General features: G+C 49.3%; 1 long non-coding RNA gene across 1 annotated transcript in view; it reads right to left on the minus strand.

Annotated features, from left to right (window-relative positions):
• The window catches only part of LOC107989147 (uncharacterized), a 47,012-nt gene that overhangs the window by 2,473 nt on the left and 35,288 nt on the right, over positions 1-9,251 (minus strand). The window contains exon 2 of the long non-coding RNA XR_003050881.1: positions 3,379-3,474. This is a non-coding gene — a long non-coding RNA (uncharacterized LOC107989147). The remainder of the gene's footprint in view (positions 1-3,378; positions 3,475-9,251) is intronic.

A 9,251-nucleotide genomic window follows, 5' to 3' on the forward strand; every position in this document is an offset into this window, starting at 1 on the left:
GGAACAGCAGCAGGGTGTAAAATGTGACAGATTTATTTTAGGGCTGGAACCCTGTCCTGACTGGAACTGGTCATGGGTCAAGTGTAGGACACACACACACACACACACTGTATACTATGTGAATGGAATTATGGGACGTACATTATGTTAACATTTTAATTAGACACAAATTTAGCCGAGGACTGAAGTGTCGACTAAATTCATGAAGGAATTGAATGTAATCAAGGCAGGACCCAGATTCAAACAGGTGACCTGCTGATGAAGGTCTGTCTGTCGTCACATTTAGGACAGCCTTCGTCAGTTAATGATGATGAAGTGAGATCATGATTAATCAGATGAATCCACAGCTGCCCTGTGATTACTCCAGTACAACACGTTGTTCCATCAACTGTTTGATCTACTAGATCCTTTACGCCCTGGTGTTGGTCCAGTCAGTTTGGACGATGTTCTGTGCAGGTCGGAACACGACCCTAAAAATGAACTCAGCGAGTCCTTGTTTAAAAAAACAATCTTAAGAGTTAACTTAGTGAACTCCCCCTCTACCTCCTCCCAACACTGGTGCCATCATAGGTTACTGGGTCAACATTAACATTAAAACTCTGCCCATTGTCATCGGGTCGCAGCCCAGCCAACAACAACAACAACAACAACAACAGTTGTCTAAGGCGTCTGGACCATCAGGACTGTTTCTGTTATTTTGGTTCGGTCAGAACTACTTTTTTTTTTTTTTAATGGTTTGTAATATGACAGAACCAGCGTGGACCAGGTTCAAGTCCCAGAACTTCACTGTCAACAAAGCTGCTGTATTATTTCCCTGAAACAAACTCCCGTCTCTGATCAGAGAACCACCCGTTTCTACACAGCCCCCACTTTCCCTGTGGTCCAGGCCTCCTGTATTTGGGAGGGGGGGGCAAGGGGTGGGGAGTCTGGGGGGGTGCATTGATCATGCAGGCAGCTGTCAGCGCTCTCAGGTGAACTCCTCCTCAGGCAACAGTTCAACTGCCTCAGACTGAGGCTGTGCCACCGAGACTGACAGGAGCACTGACAACATGAGGGAAACCTGAGTCCTTAAATTCTCTTTCTTACGACATTCCTCACAAAAATAACCACCAACCACCAGGGGCACAAATGAGCTGAGCTGAAGCCAAACGCTGCTGAAAGAAATTTTGGAATTTGCGTCCAACGATTGGTTTGAGATTCCTGGGCTGTGTGTGATATCATGTATTTATCGTACATGTTCAAGTGAGGATCACTGCCCCCCCCCCCCCCCCCCCCTGACATGTTTTCCCTTTACATTGCCTTAAAGTTCAGGAGATGAAATGGGGTGTGAACAGTGTGTGTGGGGGGGGGGGGGGGGGGGGGGGGGGAAGACGGGGGGCCAACCACCCCCCACCCCCGTCTTTCTTCCATCCACCCAACATAACTGCACCTGTCTTTGTCTTTGACTATCTGTCTGCCCCCCAGTCATACCCTGCTCAGTAAAATGCATATATCAGAACTCAACAGAATCTCATTTTCTGCTGAGTTGAATTTTATTTTGTTCTCAACTTCTACACACGTTTTTTTCTCTGCTCCGGGGCAAAACCTCCACGACGACAGACAAGCTGCACGGACACTCGCAGCCTGTTGGCTGTAGGCAGCGATGATGGACTGAACACACGCACCGACGCTTCTCTGTGACGTGTAAACGTTTAAACCACTGACAGCAGCTGCAGACAGCCTGGGAGACGCATGATTGACAGGTGAAGACGTGAAGGAGGCGGTGCCTGTCAGGTGGTGTTCAGGTCATGACCTGACCTTTCATCCTGGTACGGCGTGAGAACACAAGAACAAACCAGCTTCACACATACAGACGCTGCTGCTGCTGCTGCTGCTGCCACTGTCAACAATGTTAAACATCTGGGTCGTGGGCTGACAGCTGTGCCCTGCCTCACCGGGCAGACAAATATTTTCTTCTATTATCTGTAAAATTCTGAACCAACAAGGATTGACTATGAGCAAAGAAGTTGGACTGACACAGAAAATGACCCACTGTGTTCTACTGCGGTAGAACAGCTGGTTCTGGATGGACTAATCAACCTTAGTCAACGACAGGTCAATAAGACCATAGAGAGTTGACCTTTGACCTGAGCACAGTCAACACTGTTTCTGCTTTACACAAATGTTCCTACAGAACATCTCCATAAATCCAGAAAGAACAGAACAAATCCACACGTTTTCTCATCTACAGTCTCATCTGTATTTATGTGCTCGTCTGCACCCTGGTTGAAGTTAATTGTCATTCCCAGAAGCCCTTCCATGTACACCAGGGGCTATCGTTTAAATCTACGACCCCAAAGGGCAAATTTCACCTTTGATCAAACGCCTTCGGCTCACGTCGACCCCATATATACGTCCTTTGGCCTTCATAGGCAGTGAGGGACTGTACAGAAGGAAGAGTCCAGAGGTAGGTGGAGGGAAGGGAGGCAGAGGAGGGGGCGATCGTTGAGGGGGGGCAGAAGTGATGGAGAGAAACACTTTTAAGGGGCAGGTATTGATTTGGGATTTTAATGTTTTCTCAATGATATGTCCAATTAGCCTCTGAACCTTCTGTAGATCCACAGCAGGTTCACCCCGAGGCTGGTCAACGGAGAACGTTTCCTCAGTCTCTCTGAAATAATAACTGATAAAACCCGTTTGTGTCAGAAGAACCCAAACGGGTTTTATCAGAGCCAGAAGAACGGTCTGACCTGTGGTCTGCAGCCTGTCCTTCATCTCTGTCTCTTTCTTTGAAACAACTCTTGAAGCATCTTTAATATTCAACATGACAACATCCAAACTCCACTCTGCTCCTAAAGTCCGCTCCATATTTCTGCTCCAGCTCTGACATGACTGTCGTTTTATTAGTGAAAAAAAACAACTTTTCATTTAGATTTTAACGACCCTTGTTTGAAGTATTTATATGATTTCATGTTGACCCACATTCACTGAAGTTCTACTTAGAACAGTGCTATGTGTGTTCACATGTTGGTAGAGCGAGGCATTTTATTTGGACAATCAGTCTTCACCCAAGCTAGGCTAACACTGCTAACAACCTCAGCCTCTCCTTTTCTTTGGTCTTAATCCGCTGATCTTGAGTGTTAATACTGCCACCTACTGGCTCCATTTGTCAATGATGATTGTGTCTTCTAGAGTATGTTCTGATTCGCGTCCCCACAAAGGAAAAACAGGGCAGAAAACAGAGGGTAGAAATGTAGAGTCTAATAAAATGACTGATTGTTTTGAATGTAGGTTCGTAGAAATATTTCCTCAGACGCTAAGATCCTCACATGTAGAAACACACTCCCTGTCCTCACATCAACATAGACAAAAGGCAGAGTGTGAGTCACAGCTTCATACCAGGGCACTGAGAGCTGGGGATTTCCACACAGTGAAAACAGGTGACATCTGTCTGTGAAGAGTGGAGCTGCGCCGGACTGAAGATCCAGGCTGAGTCTGTGAGAGGAGAGACAGGGACAAGAGGGTCAGAGGGGCCAAAGGTCCTCAGTGTAGCCACTTGGCCTAGGCTTCACCTGAGAACCAAGCTGCTAATGTGATGTCACACAACCCCCTCCCCTCTCTGAGGAGGAGCCGGTGTGATTACCCCACACACACACCCCTCCACACACACACACGCTTGGATTGTTGTCACTGTAAACAAAGTTCACACAAAGTGTTCACACATCACTAAAGAGCAACTGAGCTTTGCAATAAACATCTTCTTGGCATCACTTCATGAGACCTGGTTTGGTCCTAACACCTGCCCCCCCACTACCCCCCCTCAAAAAAATAAAACAGAGGAGAGAGGACACAAGGACAGAAGTCTCAGAATAAAAAGTACAAATGATCAGACCCCCCACCCATGGCCCCCCCACCACCACACACACTGACCTACAGGACAGAAACAAAAACTGGACATGGACTTGTCCGTCTGTGGCTGTCCAACTCAGGGACTGTTGGACAGTGAACGACTGTTTTCATCCTGGATACTTTCCTAAAACGGCTAATTATACAGACCACTTAACGAGCTAATTAGACAATTATCCCAGCAGACAAACTATTGGCAGGTAAAAATCAATTCACAAGACAGATGGAGGCAGAGATTAGAGCTCAGTGTGTCCAGACAAAACAAACACAGAACCACACACACACACGCCCATTGATGGAGATCAATAGTGATGAAATGATGGATTACTGGAGGAGTATGAATGGACGAGCGGTGGTTCAGTGGTTCAGTGTTGTTGTTGTGTTTATAAATGGACACCGTTCTGCTGCTGGAGCTGTTCAACAGGGCTGACGGAGTTAACAGTCAGAGGTGACATAGTTTTGACTACTAACTCTGACTCCTTGTCTCCTCTGACTTCACAGTTCTTTCCTTACTTCCTGTACAGTCTGTGATCTGTTGTGTTTGTTCAAACTACTGCCCCCTGTGGGAAAATACACAGATGAAAATGTGTTCTTATTCAGGTGGAGGTGTGAGCTGTGGTGGGGACAGTCAGTCAGCCAGTCAGTCATCTCGTTAGTCAGTCAGTCCGTCAGTCAGTCAGTCATTCAGTCAGTCAGTCAAGACAGTCAGTCAGTCAGGCAGTCAGACAGTCAGACAGCCAGCCAGTCAGTCAGTCAGATAGTCAGTCAGTCAGCCAGACAGACAGTAGGACAAACAGTAGGACAGACATTCAGTCAGTCAGTCAAGACAGTCAGTCAGTCAGACCGACAGTCAGTCAGTCAGTAAGACAGACAGTAGGATAGTCAGTCAGTCAGTAAGACAGACAGTCAGAGAGATAGTCAGGCAGGCAGCAAGTCAGACAGAAAGTCAGTCAGACAGTCAGACAGGCAGACAGTCAGTCAGGCAGTCAGTCAGTCAGCCAGACAGACGGTAGGACAGACAGTAGGATAGTCAGTCAGTCAGTCTGTCTGTCTGTCTGCCTGACTGGCTGACTGTCCTACTGTCTGTCCGACTGTCTGTCTGTCCGACTGTCTGTCTGTCTGTCTGTCCGACTGTCTGTCTGTCCGACTGGCTGCCTGACTGACTGTCTGACTGTCTGGCCTACTGTCTGTCTGTCCGACTGTCTGTCTGTCTCTCTGACTGACCGTCTGTCCTACTGTCTTTCTGTCTGTCTGTCTCTCTGACTGACCGTCTGTCCTACTGTCTATCTGTCTGACTGTCGGTCTGACTGACTGACCGTCTGTCCTACTGTCTTTCTGTCTGTCTGTCCTACTGGCTGTCTGGCTGGCTGACTGGCGGACTGCCTGACTGTCCTACTGTCTGGCCTACTGTCTGTCTGCCTGACTGGCTGACTGGCTGACTGGCTGACTGGCTGACTGACCGACTGTCTGTCCGTCTGACTGACTGACCGACCGTCTGTCCTACTGTCTTTCTGTCTGTCTGTCTCTCTGACTGACCGTCTGTCCTACTGTCTGGCTGGCTGACTGGCGGACTGCCTGACTGTCCTACTGTCTGTCTTACTGTCTGTCTGTCCGACTGTCTGTCTGTCCGACTGTCTGTCTGTCTGTCCTACTGGCTGTCTGGCTGGCTGACTGGCGGACTGCCTGACTGTCCTACTGTCTGTCCTACTGGCTGTCTGGCTGGCTGACTGGCGGACTGCCTGACTGTCCTACTGTCTGGCCTACTGTCTGTCTGCCTGACTGGCTGACTGACTGTCTGTCCTACCGTCTGTCCGTCTGACTGACTGACCGACGACTGACCGACTGACTGACTGGCTTTCTGTCCTACTGTCTTTCTGTCTGTCTGTCTCTCTGACTGACCGTCTGTCTGTCTGTCTCTCTGACTGACCGTCTGTCCTACTGTCTATCTGTCTGACTGTCTGGCCTACTGTCTGTCTGGCTGACTGACTATCTGTCTGCCTGTCTGACTGTCTGGCCTACTGTCTGTCTGGCTGGCTGACTGGCGGACTGCCTGACTGTCCTACTGTCTGTCCGACTGTCTGTCTGTCCGACTGTCTGTCTGTCCGACTGTCTGTCTGTCTGCCTGACCGACTGGCTGGCTGTCTGACTGTCTGGCTGACTGACTGGCTGAGTGACTGACTGTCCTACTGTCTGTCTTACTGACTGACTGACTGACGGACTGTCTGTCTTACTGACTGACTGACTGAATGACTGACTGACTGACTGCCTGACTGACAGACTGACTATCTGTCTGTCTGTCTCTCTGACTGACCGTCTGTCTGTCTGTCCGACTGGCTGCCTGACTGACTGTCTGGCCTACTGTCTGTCTGACGGACTGACTGACTAACGAGATGACTGACTGGCTGACTGGCTGACTGGCTGACTGGCTGACTGTCCTACTGTCTGGCCTACTGTCTGTCTGGCTGGCTGTCAGTCAGTCAGTCAGACAGTAGAGAAAATCTAATGCCAATGTGAGATCTTGTAAAGCCATCCATCCATCCATCCATCCCTTTTCCTCTGCTTATCCATTACCGGGTCGCGGGGGCAGCAGTCTCCACCCAAATCACATTGCACCGTAACAACCCCCTAAACCTTCCTGCAGGTGGTGAGTCCACTGGAAGGTATTAACCACCCTAACTGGGATTCGAACTTGGCCAGGAGGTGAACCCTGGGGTTCCACACCAATGACAGAGACATTGGCTCTGGGCCAAAGCGCCACTGAGATCTTGTAAATGACAGCTGTAAATGGAAATCAATGCAGCGGAGACAGGAGAGTCCAGGTCTCATGTAGGACAGAGAACCATGGCCTCCCCTACTTACTACCTAATACATCTGAAGACTGGACACAGCACATGATAAAGTCCGACGGCTCGGTCCATCTCAAAGGCAGAACGCTGACGTTGATGTCTTCACCACACACAGACGGCCTTGGGCGTCTCACAGACACATGGACATGGACACACACGCAGGGAGATATACAAGGTACAAAATGACGTGGTTCTAATGTTCTCACAGATCCTAGCTCCTCACCTGGACAGGACCTGGAAAGAACCTGGAGCTGAGACAGAGACTCAGGAAGCAGAAGAGAACCAGAAGAGAACCCAGACAACGTTTCATTGACGGCTTTGCTACAACAGTAAGCAGAGGTGAAGGAACAGGAGGCCAACTGGCCCAGGGCCTGGTACTGGTCCAGGGCCCGGTGGACGGAGCTCCCTGTGTCCTGGACCCTGGACCTACAGAGACTGTTTGTTGAATGGTCTTCTGCTTCTCTACACTGATTACAAATACTTGGAATAGGATTTTAAAAAGGAGAGAGATGGTGAAACTTCTGCCAAGGGCTGTGCACCTGTAAGACTGTGCCCCACACTCCCCCCCCCCCCCCCCCCCCCCTCTTCAGGGACGGCTGAAAACCACTGCTCATGTCCTGGTGTTGACAGTAGCAGCCTCAGACCTGTATCGACCCGATCTGTTTAATATTCATAAAGTCCATTTCAGCTTCAGTAGCTGCTATCGCTCTGCCACTGCGCTGCCTGCTCACTAAATCCATTCTCATTGATCACCATCGGCTTTCCTGAATGCGCATTGATTCCATTCAAACTCACGCTCAAGGTTTCTCTCAAAATGAGCCAGTCCCACAATTCACTTAGAAATGAAGTCTTCATTTCCCAGCCTCCAGCTCCTACGGCCCAGGATGTTTCCACTGATGCCCGTCACAGGGCCGCAGAGATGACGCCGCCGATCATCTTCATTCAGTCGCCAAGATTGATCTCACTTCAATTTTTAAGGGTTTTTAATGAAGCCTGACTGAGATCAGTCAGTCAGTCAGTCTACAACCGACAACTGTCAGATGGACTGTTCAGGACTGTGGACTGATTCATATTGTCGAGGACAACAACTAGGTTCTAGAAAACACCGTCCAGATGAACTGAAATACACCAACTCTATGAAAACAAGTACACCGTACTGGGGTGGGATGGAGTAATACTACATGTACTTTCATAGGTTTCACATGTTTGGGTTAGTCACAAATATAAACAAGTGAAACACATACATCTACTTGTCTCTCTGTTCCACAAATACACAGGAATAAAGTGTCTTGTCCAAATAAAGTGTGCACAGTTGACCTTGAATAGTCAGGACTAATTACCATAAGGACTAATCATGATTAATCCACAGCTGCACAAACGGTTTGGTACGGTCCCTCAGAGAGAGCCCATGGTTTGAACCGACAGCATCAAACCTTTGGGGGGAGAGTTCTGGAGGAGGATTTTTAGTGACAGCAGCAAGGGGGAGAAAAGGGGGAGATGAACAGTCTTGACTCCCCATTAAAGGCTGTGTTGAAGACATATGGGCTGAATCACGTGTTAACAGGGAGTACTGATTAACACATGTGGAGGGAGCCACTGCAGTGTGAGGGGCTTGGAACGGGTGGAGGGCGAACGAGAGGGAGCGGGAGGAAGAAAAAAAAAAAGAAGTGAGAGATGTCAGAAAACAAACTAATCTGAAGATGAACAACACTCCTGGAGGAATGAGGGACTCTCCCCACGTCATCGTCCTGTCAGCTGTGCCACAGTCTCCACATGTCCACCAGGACCACGACCGTCTGCACCCAAACACAGAGGAAACCATCGGAACACACACACACACACACACATTACCAGATGTAGTGCAGCGGTGGCTGGGGTCAACGTCAGTGGGCGTTGAACCTCTGACTCTGGGATGCACACAGTCAAAGGTCCCGGCACTGATCACCACCGGTACCAGAGGTTTAAATTGACCTAGTAATCTACTGGTACTGGTATATTGTACAACCAGGAGAAACCCAGAAGTGAAACAAGCACCTCCTGCTGGAGGAGACGAACCCACCACCACCACCACAATAAAGCAGCGATCACTAACCCTCTGATGGTTGGACCAGGCCTGGGAGACTTGAACCACAGATCTGACCTTGATGAAAGGTTCTGGTGTTCTTCCAACCCCAGGGAACAACAAAACAACAACTAAAACAATGACAACCTCTGCCTGTGAGCAGGACTGAGCAGCAGCTGAAGACCAACAGGTCCCGGTCCTGAAGACCAACAGGTCCCGGTCCTGAAGACCAACAGGTCCCGGTCCAGACCAACAGGTCCCGGTCCTAAGACCAACAGGTCCCGGTCCTGAAGACCAACAGGTCCCGGTCCTCCACAGCCTGGGCCACTACATACTAATGGGTGGAGGGATTTGGTGATGGGGGGTGGGGGAGGGTGTAGAAGAGGCTCTTGTCACATAATGGGGTTTGACAAAGTGAAAATTAACAAAACTGCACTCCTGCTGTTGCTAATGGGGCA

Source organism: Cynoglossus semilaevis, chromosome 10 (assembly GCF_000523025.1).
Source record: "Cynoglossus semilaevis isolate Cse_v1.0 chromosome 10, Cse_v1.0, whole genome shotgun sequence".
Taxonomy (NCBI): domain Eukaryota; kingdom Metazoa; phylum Chordata; class Actinopteri; order Pleuronectiformes; family Cynoglossidae; genus Cynoglossus; species Cynoglossus semilaevis.